General features: G+C 41.3%; 1 protein-coding gene across 4 annotated transcripts in view; it reads right to left on the bottom strand.

Annotated features, from left to right (window-relative positions):
• Positions 1 to 16,805, bottom strand: part of LOC109037008 (probable sodium/potassium/calcium exchanger CG1090) — a 131,143-nt gene that overhangs the window by 28,237 nt on the left and 86,101 nt on the right. For 2 of the 4 annotated variants that reach the window (XM_072304047.1, XM_072304048.1), the window contains one exon: positions 11,559 to 11,604. The exons of the other annotated variants lie outside the window; for them this stretch is intronic. The gene's annotated coding sequence lies outside the window, so the exon portion shown is untranslated. The remainder of the gene's footprint in view (positions 1 to 11,558; positions 11,605 to 16,805) is intronic. 4 annotated transcript variants of the gene reach the window in all.

Raw genomic sequence — 16,805 nt, 5'->3', positions numbered from 1 at the left:
AAAAAAATCCTTCAATTCATGCGAGGTGAAGACCGTTCTTCCCCTTCAGTTTCATTTAAGAAGTAAACCTCAGCTACACTAAAAAATACAGCGTTACGGGCGCCACATCTTTGATACACCCATTTCAGAGAATTCTTTAAAATTCAATTTTCTCACCAAATAGTGATCCTGATAAAATTCAGATTGCACACAAGAGTTTAACACGCCAAAAAATTGGTTTAATTGATGTCAAACTATAGCATTTATTTATTTATAACAATTTTAAAACTATTACCGCGTTTTGCTGTCGAACGTAGTACATCTTCCGTTTCGTTCAACAACATTTCCTTCACGAAATTGATGTTTCTAATCAAACATAGTAATTTCCGAATAAGCGTTTCTTGGTTTTTTTTTTTTTTTGGGGGGGGGGGGGGTAATTTCTAGTACACACTGAAAAAAGAAATAATTTATTTTACTGTGTATATAGGTTACGGACGAAACAAAGAAATGTAATTTTCATCCCGAATTTGCCTTTTTTAAAAAATACCCACTGTCTGGCAACGCTGCGATCCACCCCCAAACCGCACGTGGGCTCGACGCTCCGGGCGCCGAGGGGATGACGTCATCCAGCCGCGTCACTTGTTAATGACGTCAACGGTTCCAAAATGTGCCCGTCCGTCTTGCCGTGTTGAGGTACCGAGAAGCAGTGGCGATTCTTGAAAGCTGGCAACACTGTTTTCCCGTCAATCAAATGTATGTAAAACAATCGATTCTTGGTGAGGCGGCTTGAATCACCTAAAATCGATATTTCCGATGGATTTAAATGGAGGAAAAACGGTGTTGCCAACTTGTAAAATTGCCACTGCAGTTAAGAGAGGTTACGACCAATGAGAAGGGCGCACGGATTACCCAAAAAATTCGGCGCCTGCTACATTTTGGTTTAATTGGCCATTACAGAAGGTCTGAGGAAGAACAAAACGGACTTGCGATTTCTTCAAATTTTCACGTAGAAAAGGATTCACCACGCCGAGAAGTTTAAAAATCGATTTTTGAACGAGATTTTAACAAGAATTTGTAGAACAGATCAAATAGAAGTCAAACCGTACAAATGACGCCATTTATATTTTTGCTGTCCCAGATCTACCGATGCTGGTGCGATACAGGACACCTTATCTTAAACTTAGTTTTTTATTTGTAACCATGCAAACTTATAAAAAATTGCACAAACGGCTGTCTTGCCTAACGTAAAATAAATAAGTCCCTTTATTGTGGTTAAATGTGAAGTTTTTCAAACTTTTACAGTTAGGATTGATCATAGTTTTTTTTAATGATTACTGAATATTTTAAGTGTTTTTGAGGTGTTCAGGGTGTCCCAGAGGGAAACTCGAATAGTTCCAGAATCTATTCAGGAGATCACAATGTGACGTTTTCGTTCTATAACGTTTTCCTAAAGAATTCCGCCTTCAGAGTTACAGCCTCTTAAGGTTGGGGCCAAATAACAGTTATTTCTCGATTTCGACGACAGTTATGGATGAGAGTCCATACAAGTTGACTTCTGTGAACTTTTACACGCTGAACACATTTCTAACCTCAAAAAACCCGAACTCATTTAAAGGGGCGTTACGCAGGAGGGGCTGTAACTCTGAAGAGCAGAGATGCTTTGGGAAAACGTTATAGAACAAAAAAGTCTTCTTTCAATCCCAAAAATCGATTCTGAAAATATTCTCGTTTACCAATGGAAATGTTGCATGTGTGAGGTGTTTGCGATTTGAATGTTGATTCTTACGTAAAAGTTCGCGAGAAACACGATGGTGCCACTGGTTTTCTCTGAAATCAACTCCCAAGTTCAAAAAAAGCTCTCAGGTTGAGGCCAAAATGGAGGAGATATCCCACGCTATCCTCAGAGTCCACCTCTACATCAAGACAAACTCTCCATGCAAAGATAGGGAGCAAATACATTGACAGGGTTGCCACTTTATTTGGGGACTCTAAAATTGAAAACACGGCATCACTGCTAATGTACTTGCTCCCTATCTTTGCATGGAGAGTTTGTCTTGATGTAGAGGTGGACTCTCAGGATAGCGTGGGATATCCCCTCCATTTTGGCCTCAACTTTGAGAGCTTTTTTTGAGCTTGGAGTTGATTTCAGAGAAAACCAGTGGCACCATCGTGTTTCTCGCGAACTTTTACATAAGAATCATCAGTCAAATCGCAAATTCCTCACACATGCAACATCTCCATTGGTAATCCTGAGGCAATATTTGTCATACTTTTTCATCACAAGTTAGAAATGCTCTTTCGATAACCCTCAATACCAGTGGCGTGGCGTGCTTTGCGATATATCGATTGTTATGCCATCTAAACCTATGGAAAAATATCGATAAACAGGGTGCTCGCAGCGAACACCTTAATAATCGATTTTTTACCATAGTTTTAAATGGCATAACAATCGATGTATCGCAATTCACGCCACGCCACTGCTCAATACAGTGGACCGTAGAGTACCTATATTGAGAGAGTATGGCCACTGGGGTTACCACCTCTGATTGGCTCAGCCATCTTAGGCTAAATGGAGCCCTTAGGACCCAAAAATGGCGGACGCCATAAATTAATGTAATGCAAAATGACTCAAAATGTAGTTTTCTTTGCTTATCGTAACGAGAAATTTACTCAAATGCAATATTGCGACATCTTTACATATTTTCAAGGCTAATCGTGTGCAATTTTTGAGAAAAATTATCTTAGATGTAGTAAGGTTGGCAGCAAGTGCGGTTGGTGATAACCGTCAAAAGTTGGCAATGACCCCCCTCCCATCCACAAAAACCAAAACAAAGCACCGCCATTTTTGGGTCCTAAGCCTCTCCATGGGGCCCGGTGGCCATACTCTCTCAATATAGGTACTCTAGTGGACCGTGGAGCGGGAAAAACACTGATTGTGAGTAAGTCAATATCCGCTTTGGTCGAGGGCCTCTGGGTTCGCGCCCACGATATACGACCGCTCCGACACGGCGGAGTTGTTTTAGTATCGCCGAGGAATGAAGGCGCAGTAGGAGCAATGATAACGACCGGCCTTTCCGCGAGGCTCTCAGGTCGTAATGCTCTGTGGAGGCAGCGAGGGGGGGGGGGGGGGGGGGAGAAGGATACAGCTCAACGGAACTCGCTTCGAGCATTGATTTGTTTCTCGCTATGCTATCACGCGTCAATTATTTGCCAGAGCCGGTATTATTGCCGGAGAATAAGGAGTTTTGATTCCCTCGCCAGCGAGCGGGAACTCGGTGGGAATTTTCGCCGCAGACTCGTTTCATTCGGCGAACGTGTAACGCTGCCAGAGTTTAGCCATACTTATAGCATTGCCGCACTGGAGAGGTAGGACCAAAAATCTCGGTGCTTGTTTTGTTTTGAGGAGAAGGGGGTCCATAAGACGGTTATCACCAACGCAATTGCAGGACTTACTATTGATCCTAGATCATTTTCTGGAAAAATTGCACCGATTTAGGCTTGGTAATTTTACGAAAAATCTCGCAAATTATTGAACTTTCGGTAAGTTCTCGTACGGACTTAATAGAAAACGTCAATATTTTTTCATCGACTGTGGTAGAATTATCGAGATAATATAGGCCAAGTTACCTGAGAATTGATTACCAATCAAAGTGGTACTCGTGCCATATACCTGCAAAAAACGGTAAAGTATAGCCAGGTTTCTTGACGGTAAGCTTTGACTGCATTCTGTCATCGGTAAAATTACTGCAATATTTTGTAAAAAAAAAGTGAGATGGTAAAGGTACCAACGGCTTGGTAAAAACGGGCTTGACTTTATATTTCGGAGTGCAGATGGAATCATTTGTGGCGTAGGTAGGCGAAAGCGATTGGGATTATTACCCCCTTTTCCATCTTTTTATTTTGATAAAATGTTTACGTCTGAAAATTACAAATATTAAAATACAGTGTGTGTACATGTCGCAGGCAAATAGTAAAATCAGGCATTTTGTCAAATGCCTAGGCAAATAGTCAAATATTCTGGCTAAAATTGAAATGGACCACTTGACACGGTACGAATTTCAGTATTCTGATACATGTTTCGTAACTAAAATTTCACGTAGAGCATGTTGCGCACAACAAAAATTACCGCAATTAACTCCTTACGAAGATATTTAATGATTCTTGATGCGTGAATTCAAACCACCCGCTCATGAAAACTCAATATGCTCTGCGTGATTCACATCGTGCGCTAAACGTTATCATGACAGTCTCTGCGATATAAAAATCTGGCAACCTCAATCTTGACGCTTTGGCTCAGCTGTAGCAAATTGCTCATAGTTTGAACAACACATGGTAGGAAATGAACATTGCTCGATTGAGAAGCTTGCTGAAACCGTTGTAGTGCGCGATTTGACGCACGTAGAGCTTTGAGTTTCTTGTGAGCGGGCAGTTCAACTTCCTCGTAACCAATGTGAAATAAAAACATTAATATCTTCGTTTGGAGTGTGTTTCATTAGTTTTCGTTGCGCAAATCGTGCTCTACGTGAAATTCTGGTTAAAAAACATGTATCGGAATGCTAAAATTCGTACCTTGTTTAGTGGTCCATTCTGATTCTTTTCCTAATTTTATACAAAATAATTAATTGACCCCGTAAGAGAAAATTCTCAGTAAAAATTTGCACCACAAAATGGTATTTCAAACGATTTTTAGCTCCTGAGTAGACACTTATCTTTGAATTTTCAGCATGTCTGGGAATACAGCATTTTTAGGATTTCAACATTTAAAAATATGAGAAGCAATTTAAGAGGAAGAGACAAAAAGAGTCCGAGGTTTGATGAGATATTTTTCCACAAATATTGAAAACTCGTGAGCTCTCCGCCATAAATTCACAAAATTTTGTAGACGCTCAAAATATAGCTATCTGCCTAGGCATTTGACAAAATGCCTGATTTCACTCTTTGCCTGCGACACAAATATATGTACAATTTACAGAAAACAGTAGGGAAACCGCTTCGTGCATTGGATCCTACTGATTACCATGGTAGATCAATCTATATATCGCAAAATACGCCACGCCAATGTCCGAAACTAACAATAAGTTTTTGTGACGCAGACTCGAATGAATGAAACTGAAGAACTTCTCTTTAAGAGAATAGATATAAAAAAACGAGTTTCTCCCGCCGAGTCCAAATTTATGAAGTTTTAAAGGCTGTGAGAGTGCGGACTGCGGCGGGAGGGAGAAGTGAGAAATCGATTAAATTAATGATGCTCAGCTTAAAGTGCTGCGTTGTCAGGGTTGCCACGGGTGGTTTCACGATAACTGGAATAGTTTTGTCGCCCACAACAGACAACGCATTTTTCGGTAATATTTTCAGTAGTAATGATAATCACTCGAATTTTTTCGCATTAATCTTCAAAGGGTCACGTATTATAACGGTACCTAATGATTTATTGCTCTACTTCTCAATTAATATCATGTAAATTCCGAAAATGTGTTGTCTGTTACGCGGTAAAAAGTCAGCGTAACAGACAGCACATTTTCGACCATTTATAAGCCTTGGATAGACGATCGAATTCCGAACCAATTCCGATCAAAGTAGACATGCTGATGGCTGGTGGTCACCATCTACCATCAAATTTTGACGGGCCGCACTTATTTGTTCAAAGTAAGATCAGGATGGAGTGCCCCCATTCATCATTTCCTGCCACAGGAAACATTTCTGCCAAGTTTTCATTTTAAAATGAAGCAAATTAATGAGTTTAAGACTGATGACTCCCGACACTTTGATGCTACTTTGATCGGAATTGGTTCGGGAATTTGATCGTCTATCCAGGGCTATATATTAAAATTGAGAAGTATAGCGATAAATCTTTGAAAAGCGTTATAACGCGTAACCCTGTGTAGATTAATGCAAAAAAATTCGAGTGATTATCATTACTACTAACTATACCCGAAAAAGTGTTGTCTGTTGTGGGGCGACAAAACTATTCCAGTTATCGTGAAACCACCCCCACGCGTGCGACGCCAAAGAAATGTTACACGAGTATCGATTCGATTCATAATGAATTGATTAGCACCTTTTAATCACCGATCAGTGATCCAATTATTATTTATTCAATTCACGAAATTCGCTCGAGTGACAATCAATCGAAAATATCTCATATTTAGAAGCCTCATGCCCCTGTTGAGGGCATATACCAGTGGAGAGACAAGAATAAGCAATTTTCGATATTTCACCCGTTTGAAGCTATGACAAAGAATAGATCATTAAGGTGTTCGTTGAAAACACATTATTCATCGATCATTTTCCATAGTTTGAAATGGCAGATCAATCGATGTATCGCAAATGAAGCCACGCCACTGGCATAAACGAACCCTGCTTGCGCTGCAGGCTGATTCTTGAAATCGAATTTGGCAATCGCTTTGTCTATGATGATTCGTGTAGACTAAGGGAGAAAATGCTGGACTAACTAGGGTCTCTCGTGAGTTGCTGTCAGTTAGTCTATTACAAGGGGCGTTCGATAAGTAAGTATCCCCCCTCTCTAAAATCAATAATAATGGACCAATTTTAAAAAACCTTGGGCTCAGAATCTTTCTCCGAATATACTGACTTCAACAAAACAAACCGCAACAAAATCGGACCATGTGTGGCCGAACGCGAGCGGTTTGAACCCGCCGAGCTGCTCGACGCTCCCGCCGGATCCGCGGAGATTTGAAGTCCGCGACAGGAGGAGAGCTTCTCTGCCAAAGCCTCAGTCGTTCATCACTGACGAAAAATCAAAGAAGTTTTTGTAGAATAAGGGGTTTACCTCACTACTCCACATAACCAGCTCGATCCAAGCAGGTCTGATACTGAGACTAAGAGAACAACTTTTGGATACCACGCGCATGGAAGTCTTTCAGCTGACCGGGGATGAAAGAGTGGACGGCTTGTTTGACCTCTTCCACTGATTCAAAATTAACTCCCCCGAGTTCAGATTTCTGAAATCTGATTTAAGATTGGTTCCATCGAAAACTCAATGTTCGAAAATTTAATTGTTCGCCCTTCTTCAAATAAGCAGTTTAACGGCTCGATCCGGTGAAAACGCCTTCAATTGAGTCGAGCCGCAACCCGCACATCCCAGGAGTACGAATAGTTATCTCGCCGAGTTCGAACCTAACATACGATATTGCCGTGCGGACTTTCGCTACGGCGCAACTGCGATTTCGTTAATCTTCAGTTCTGCTGTCAGCAACGATTCTTGAAAGTTGGTAACACTGTCTTTCCTCCGTTTAAATCCGTTATAAATTCGATTTTAGATGAAGAACGCTGCCTCGCCAAAAATCGATTGTTTTACATACATTTAAACAGTAAAACAGAGTTGCCAAGTTTCAAGAACACTGAAAAAAAATTCTCGGCGTTTCTACCAAGGTCCGTTGGTACCTTTACCATCTCACTTTTTTTTACCATTTATTGGTAATTTTACCAAGACAGACTGGTAAGCTTAGCTAAAAACCGGTATTTTTACTGTTTTTTTTTCAGGTAAGAATACCACTTTTATTGGTAATCGATTCCCGGTAACTTTGCCGTTTTATCTCGGTAATTCTACCGCAGTCGATAAAAAATATTGGCGTTTCTACCGGGGTCCAGTAAAATTACCGAGAAGGTCAATAATTTTACCGAGATTTCTCGGTAAAATTACCAATTCCATAAATGGTAATTTTACCAAGAAAAAACTGGGATCAAATAGAACCCTGAATTCTCGGTAATTTTACCCTTTTCTTAGTAAATACACCGAGATTTTTTTCAGTATAGGTGAGGAACGCTGCCTCACCAAAGATCGATTGTTTTACATACATTTAAACAGTAAAACAGAGTTGCCAAGTTTCAAGAATCGCCAATGCCTGCTGTCTCAACGTAAAAGACCGTGAGAGCATTCTTACGTTACCAATTGTTTCTAATGAAACGGGAATCGTCTTCAGAGCTTCTGAATGTGTTGAATGATCGATTCTTGTCGGAGCATCTGGCCTCTTCGAAAAGCGATTTAGATCCACTCGTTCAAATGGAGAGAAAGCAATGTTGCCGACTTCCTGAATCGGCCAATGGAGATGTTGCAAGTGTGAGGGATTTGCGATTTGACTGTTGTTTCTTATGTAAAAGTTCGCGAGAAACACGATGGTGCCACTGGTTTTCTCTGAAATCAACTCCCAAGTTCAAAAAAGCTCTTAAAGTGAGGCCAAAATGGCCGGGGATATCTCACCCTACCCTGAGAGTCCACCTCTACATCAAAACAAACTCTCCATGCAAAGATAGGGAGCAAATACATTGCGACAGGGCTGCCACTTCATTTGGGGACTCCAATACTGAAAACACGGCAACCCTGCTGATGTATTTGCTCCCTATCTGTGCATGGAGAGTTTGTTTTAATGCAGAGGTGGGCTCTCAGGGTAGGGCGGGATATCCCCTCCATTTTGGCCTCAGATTTGACAAAGAACGGAGGCTTCTTTCAATAAAATGTTCCGGTCACAAGCTTCTGAGCCCGTTTTCTCAGAACTTCATTCTTGCAGTTACGGCTCTCTTCGCTATCACGGCAGAAATATTCTATCCGGAAAATCTTTTTTCTTATTTTCGCCCGGCAACACGGCAAGATGAAGACCCCGCTGACGCATTCAAGTGGCTAAGAGCTTTTAAATGAGGAGCGGTAGATTGACGAAGTGACGGCTCTCAGCTCAGGCTGTGCCTCCGCTCCAGACAGCCTTCCAGCGTTGCTGCCGTGAAAATAAAACAAAAATCCCGATTTCGCCAGCTACGCACTGCGCGACCAGGGTTCCAATTTTTCGTGAAAAGTGACATCTTGTTATTCCATGTGAAAAATTTCATGAAATGTTAGAAGAATATGAAAGCTATTGAAAAAAAAATCGAAATTAAATGGAAAATTGAAAGAAAGACAAATGGTGTTTGCTTGTCGGCGTTTGTTATAGTGCGTGTTGCATACCCGGCCCCTGAAAATATGTTTCATATTTTTCAAAACTTGGTGGAATTTTATGACGAGAATTTAATATAGCCTAACATGAAAACGAAGAATACCCGTTTTATGTGAATGAAATAATATCAGACGATTTTTAATCATCCAAACGATTTCTAGGAGTCTTTCGGACGATTAAGGGCAATTTGACAAAGAACGGAGGCTTCTTTCAATAAAATTGTCCGATCAAAAGCTTCTGAGCCCGTTTTCTCAAAAGTTCATTCTTGCACTTACTGCTCTCTTCGCTATCACGGCAGTGTTGCCCGTGGTTTACATTTAAACGAAATAGGACGGGAAACGGGGAGACGCGACGACTAAAACGCGTACCGTGGCGTACGCGCAATGCGTAAAGTATCCTCGCGGTCTTGCAGGCACTAACAGCGCGCGCGGCCGCGCTGCCGCATGCCGGGGAGAACGCGCAATGCGCGAAGTATTCATGCAGTCTTGCAGGCGCTAACATGCCTTCCGCACCGACCGCACCGCGCACCGTTTACCTACATCATTCGAACTGGTGTAGCACTTTTCGACGTGGGATTTTCAAGTTTTTTGCATAGGTACACTCTGTCTGGACTATTTATCATTTACTCTGATAAAAAATAAAAAAAAACTATCCAAAATCAAACGAATTCTCTTCACTTTATTTGCATATCGATAGCCCAAGTAAGAATTCACGAATCTCCCTGTGCGACACTGCAGAGTTCCTATCGATCTTTTTCATTTCATTTTTGAAAAACTAGTCAATGTAATTTCTTGCAAATTTCCTCGATTTTTTGGGTAGGTGTTGGGTAGGTTTTGGGTCAGTGTAGGTTTAAATGAATGGCAGATCAATCAATACATCGCAAAGCAGACCACCAACTAGAAATATTCGCTTTATTTCTGCTTGGTAACTTCGTCCGAGGTGATTGGTCTTGGCAATCTACACGCGAACTAATAAAAAAAATGATAGACAAAGCGATTGACAAAGACGACACTGGAGCGATCTTATTGTTTGTTATAGATTAAGGGGAAAATGATGGGTAACTACTAACCGACTAACTATGATATCCCTCGAGGGTTGATGTTAGTCTGTGTATTTTTTGCCTCCTCTGCCAGTTGCAACCATCCGCTTCCACCAATAGGATCGCTTCATTTCCCCGTCGCACGATGGATCGGGTCAATCAGAGAGGTCGGACATGAAATTTTTGACTAAAACAGCAAGGATGTTTATTTCGTCAAATTTTACATTTTAAGGGGTGCACGTAGAAGAAAATTTCACGAAAAAACCAATGGGACCACTTTTAAAGCCTCAAAGTTTTGTATAAATGGAGTTTTAGGCGTTTGAAGTTTCCAAATTTTGTCCGACCTCTCCTATATTGACTCGATCCCACTGTGCGTCGTCTCACTTGTCTATGGATTCGTATATTCTATCAATTGTAAGAATGAGCCGGCGGACGAAAATAGACGGAAGTCTATTCATAAACGGACTACATTTTGCAATTTGGAACTATAAATTCTAGCCCGGTTTAAAAAGAACGTATGTGCCATTAGTTTCCCTACGCACATACGTGTTTTTCCAGAAGAGCCAGAATTTATAGTTCCAAATTGCAAAATGCAGTCCAAATAAGGCGCGTGACTACCCGTAGCCGCACACTTTTAAGTATTGTGCATCAGAAGTGTTGAGTGAGCAACAGGCGTTGCGGTCACAAGAATAAGGATTAGCAACCCTGATACGAAAAGTTAACTGAGTAGGTAATTGCTGTTGCGTGCAATGGAAAAGATAAAATCATACTAAGTAACGGTTCGTGATGGAATGCTGTGGAGAATAGCCCCCGTTGGTGTGGTGAAACCGTAGAAAACCCTATCCCTTCGTTTGAGAGGTTGTGAACCTCTTCATCCCCAATAATGTTTCGTCGTGTAGGTTGGCAACATTGGGTTTCCTCCATTAAAATGCATTCCAAACAGTCGATACTGGATAAGATAGCGTGCTTCAATATAAATCGATTGTTTTTCATACACTTAAATAGACGAAACCAAGTTTTGCCTACTTCCTAAAATCGCAATCCTGACTGTAATGATTTAGCGTTGAACTTTTAATCGTAAACTCACTTGAAGAATAGCACGGTGTCCGGGTATTAAAATTAGCTATTCTTCAAGTGAGTTTACGATTAAAAGTTCAACGCTACATCATTTATTGTAAAAACTCCCGTAAGATCCCGTGTATTTATGACGAAGATGGCAATTGGCCATTTCCACTCCCCGCCCGCCTATCGAACGACCGCTCCATGTGTGTTACGTTTTTTCGTAGGCCACCACCAGTCTTCAGTTTCGAGATCGTTGGTTCAAAATGTCCGGAGTTGGATCTGTCCATAAGCCCGACGAGACTCCTTTTTCAGGGGCACTTGATGACCATAAATAATTTGTACATTCATAATATATTAAAGATGGACGTAGTGTGTATTGTACACTTTACAGCGGACATTATGTGACGGACATTTTATACTGGACACTGTATACTTAAGATATTTGAGACAGAAATTTCCACCTGTCACGGCTCGATGAAAAAACGATCAGAAAAAAGTTGAAATACTGAGTATGAAAAATTTAATGAGCTTACGTGTTCCAATCGAGAGGAAACTTTGATAAAGAACAAATTTTCTCACCTGTAACACACATATAAAAAAACTGATTAGACTCAGCGTAGCATAGAATACAATACAAATCGCAAGATGCAAACATAACAGAGGTGGGAAAACTTTCACGAACAATCATTCATGCAAAAATAAAATCTAGGTTACTGGTGCTCCTTTTCCTCTACGTACTTTTTTAAAGTGTCAACGAACTATCAATTGTACTGCGATCTGTTGGGGACTTCGAGTGGTTCGAAAATGATCGCGTAAACAGTAAATTTCTCCTTTAAAAAAAACTCTAAAAAGAGTGAACTAAATTTGCATCTTCTATAAAAATTTTGAATTTAAGCCGCGTGGGTCGAAAAAGGCGTATTTCCATTTACAACATTGCTCTACTCATGTTTTATTTATTTATTTTTTAACAGAGTACTCATGGATTTTCTTCACCCATCTGAAAATATTCACAGAAAATTATAAGGAGATATTTTAATCGGTGTTATTTACATAAACAAAATATAATCGAAGATTTTGAAACGCTGCACATTGGAGACGCGCACTTTTCGACCACTGGCGTGGCGTCGATGTATCGATTGATCTGCCATTTGAACCTATGGAAAAGGATCGATAGACAGGGTGTTTGAAATGAACACCTCAGTAATCGATTCTTTACCGCAGCTACAAATGGGGAAATATCGATAATCGATCATTTAAGCCAAGCCACTGTTTTCGACCGTAGCCATCGAATTGAGAATTAAGCTGACTACGGGTCAAATCGGTGCTGGAGGTGACAGAATTAACTTCGAGCAAATTTGATCGCATGACCGATTGAAATGTTCACTTTAACTTTTGCTGTGCACAATAAGCATCGGCGAGGGTAGCGAAGACTCCAATGGCGTGGCAAGCTTTGCGATTAATAGATTAATTTAAACCTGTGAAAAAGGATCGATTAGAGGGGTGCTCCTTAATCATCGTTTCTTCGCGATAGCTTCAAATGGGGGTAAAGGGTAAAGTACATACCTGATGATTCACGTTTCACGATTGTGAAAATTTAAAGGAATAATATTCATAACTTTCCTAAAAAATAAACTTTTTATCGAAGGAAATTTGGCAACTCTCGAGTGTTCATACGGCGTTCTTCCTCAGCACGGCAGTATACCCGAATCGGCTCGATCCTGTGAAAACGCCTTCAATTGAATCAGCCCGCAACCCGCACATCCCAGGAGTGCGAATAGTTATCTCGCGGGTGTCGAACCCAATATACGAAGTTCCGGACGTGCAGTGCGGCTGCGATTTCGTTATACTTCTTCTTCTGTTCTGCTGTGTTGACGTACAAGCCTAGAAGAATCATTGCGTTGCCAAATTTCTGCAGATACAGTGTGAGTTTTATACAGAACTTTTGAATATTTTCCCTTGATATTCTCAAGAACGCGGAATTTGACTATGACATTTTCCGACTTCCAAAAATGATGGGATTAAGAAAAAAAAGAAAGAAAAAAAGGATTGGGAAAATGACAAAGTTACATTAGAAATCATTAAAATTAAATCAAATTAATGCATTGTTTCTTAACACTATAATTTCAGAAATCATAAAAAAGTTCTGTTGAATTGGTTGTTTCCTTGAAACTTAACAAATTGAATTTTAATTGGACGTATTTCTACCAAACAGACCTATGTGGAGGTGAGAAATGTGGGGTGTGCTCGTTAGTTCTCTTTGCGTAAGAGTGCATGAGAATATTAAAGCGCCAGTGACGTCAGCGGCAACGATCGATCGCCGGCACAACGAACAGGTCGTTGGAGGGAGTCTTTAACTCATGAGCCCTATCCACAAGGCTCTCTTGCCATGCCCGCGGCTCATGAATTCCGCATTCAGTTGCACATAGGTCTGTTTGATAGAATGCAATATCCCGCTTTTCCAATTCTTCAAAAGGAGCCACGCCCACTTTTACATTGCTTCTTATGCAGCTTCCTAGAGCACACCCCATATTTCTCACATCCACATAGGTCTGTTTGGTAGAAATACGTCCAATTAACGTTAAGTATACACAAATATTCTCGCACTACTTATTGTTCGAGATTTTTCGAGTGGCGTGGCGTGAGTTGCGATGTATCGATTGTTATGTCATTTAAACCTATGCTAAAGAATCGATTATTAAGGTCTTCGCTGCGAACACCCTGGTTATTGATCCTTTTTCATAGGTTTAAATGACATACCAATCGATATATCGCAACTCACGCCACGCCACTGACGTGCTTTTGGAGCTAGGCCATCCAACAACCCTTGCGCTGACCACTGAAGCGAGACGACACCTTCGATTCAACATGCGCTCTCATTGGCGCGGCGTGCTTTGCGATAGATCGATCAATCGGACTGTCCCATCGATTATTTTCCATCGCTTCAGATGGGAGAATACCGCTAGCCAATGATTTACCATTCGCCACTGCTTCACGATGAATCGATTGGTCTGCCGTTTAAACCTATTAAAAAGATCGATTTTCAGGGTATAGCACTATATGATCGATTCTAATCGATTAATCTGCCGTTTAAACCTATTAAAAATATCGATTTTCGGGGTATAGCATAATATAATCGATTCTAATCGATTGATCTGCCGTTTAAACCTATTACAAAGATCGATTTTCAGGGTATAGCACAATATGATCGATTCTAATCGATTGATCTGCCGTTTAAACCTATTAAAAAGATCGATTTTCGGGGTATAGCATAATATAATCGATTCTAATCGATTGATCTGGCGTTTAAACCTATTAAAAAGATCGATTTCCGGGGTATATCATGATATAATGGATTCTCTACCACAGCCTCAATTGGGAAAATATCGATATAGTCGAGGCTGCGGCAGTGCCGTAGCTCGTAAATCCTGACGATGCCACGACAGTCGTTTCGGCACCCCTCCCTTTTTCATCGCACCCTCCCTTCCTCCTTTCATCCCTCCCTCTTTTCCCTCGATTTACTCCGCGTGGGCGTCGCCGGAAAAAAGCCACAGGGCCTGACACGAGGCGATTTCTCATCCCTTCCCGTCTTATTGCCCACACTTGAACTGAGCTGTTGGATTCTGGCGCTATCGTTTCGCTCTGGGTTCAAAAATTAACTCGCTTCGCTTCGAACTGCTTTTAACGTACATACGTGACGCCTGCGCGCTGATTATTGAAACTGATGGACAAAGCGATAGACATAGAAGACAGCGGGAATATAGGGTGATCCTGTTAATTGAAAAGAGTGGACGCCCTTGTTTCAAAACTTATTCGGTTCGCTTCATACTGATTTTATCGTACGTACGTGTACGTGACGTCTGCGCGCTGATTATTGAAACTGATGGACAAAGCGATAGACATAGAAGACAGCGGGAATATAGGGTGATCCTGTTAACTGAAAAGAGTGGACGCCCTTCGTTCAAAACTTACTCGGTTCGCTTCATGCTGATTTTAACGTACGTGCGTGTACGTGACGCCTGCCTGCGCGCTGATTATTGAAACTGATGGACAAAGCGATAGACACAGAAGATGGCGGGAATATAGGACGTGATCCTGTTAATTGAAAAGAGTGGACGCCCTTGTTTCAAAACTTATTCGGTTCGCTTCATACTGATTTTAACGTACGTGCGTGTACGTGACGCCTGCGAGCTGATTATTGGAACTGATGGACAAAGCGATAGACATAGAAGACATCGGGAATATGAAGTGATCCTATGGATTGAAACGAGTGGTTGTCACAGAGTGCGAGTTTCTCAACAGCCACTGCTGCTAGGAACTGCTCTCCTCGCTATCACGGTAGTATGATGCACATTAAGGTAGAGTACCTGTATAGGGAGAGTACCGACAGATGTGAAACTCCGAAAGTCCATCAGGCCTTCACCGATGCCTCCGCGAATAAAGTTAGGGCCCAAAACGGCAGCCAACCTATGAATTTCAATTATCCAGAGCGATTTACTGATACTTATTGTTACGAACCGTCCTTTATTAAGCACGTGTTTGACTCAGTTTTTGCATAAATTTACTCAATTTCGCGGAAGAACGCTCATTTCTGTGCATTCTTGGCCATCTTGGTTAGAATTGGAATCTGCAGACTGGCAGTGAAATTTTGTGCGTTAAAAGTTGGTTAGAAGGGTGGCTGCACTTTTGGGCCCTAAGCCCTCCATGAACCGATCTATCGGTACTCTCCCTATACAGGTACTCTACATTAAGGACTTTCTTAATCACAATGTAAACTATATAAGAAGAAGAGCAGTTCAAGGAACACCTATAAACAGGGCCCCGACTATTATTATTTTCATTCCGGTGCAATACCCTTTAATCCCATCAAAGCGGAGCGGTAGAGCTCGAAGCAAGGAAATCATTGTAGGTGGGAATATTTCTCGACTTGTGATAGCTCGCTATCAAATGAGCACGGCGCACTCCAACAGCTCGGAAAGACAATAAAGATGACAGCTCGAGTGACGGATATTAATCAAGCGAGGAGATTCAAAGCAAATCGGATTAAGCGCTGAACGACAGCCATGCCGCAAGCGATGTTGTCAGTGTGTCTCCTCACTTCCACGACTGAGATATATTCCGGGCTGGACTGAATTAGAGTCCCTTCATACTGAGAGTCAAGACACCATCCCCTCATGGAGTCACAAACGGGAATAAAGATTGCAGAAGTTGAACGTTTTTTGTAATCTTTGATCGGCCCATTCTCAAATTACTTTCTCCGTCCCTTCTCTCATTCCGTTTGTTCCTTGTCGAACCCGTTATTCTCCGGTCCATTCTATATTATAATCTTTGCAATCTGTGAAAATGTAATCTTTATTCCCGTCTGTGACACTGCGGAGGCTTAAAATTTACGGGAACCAATCAGGAATGGATTCACATTGTCTTGACTCTCAGTATAAAGGGACTCTAACTCAGTCTAGACTCAGTCTAGAGTCCCTTTATACTGAGAGTCAAGACACTGTGATTCCACTTCTGATTGGTTCCCGTATTTTAGGCCTTCACAGTGTCACAAACGGGTATAAAGATTACACCTTCACCGATTGCAAAGATTATAATATAGAATGGACCGGAGAATAACGGGTTCGACAAGGAACAAACGGAATGAGAGAAGGAACGGAGAAAGGCATTTGAGAATGAGCCGATCAAAGATTACGAAGAACTGTCAATTTGTGTAATCTTCATTCCCGTTTGTGACTCCATAAGGAGGGTTATGTCTTGACTCTCAGTATAAAGGGACTCTAGAC

Source organism: Bemisia tabaci, chromosome 9 (assembly GCF_918797505.1).
Source record: "Bemisia tabaci chromosome 9, PGI_BMITA_v3".
NCBI lineage: Eukaryota > Metazoa > Arthropoda > Insecta > Hemiptera > Aleyrodidae > Bemisia > Bemisia tabaci.
Note: the sequence above shows the minus strand (reverse complement) of the source record. Positions and strands in the feature narration are given on the sequence as shown.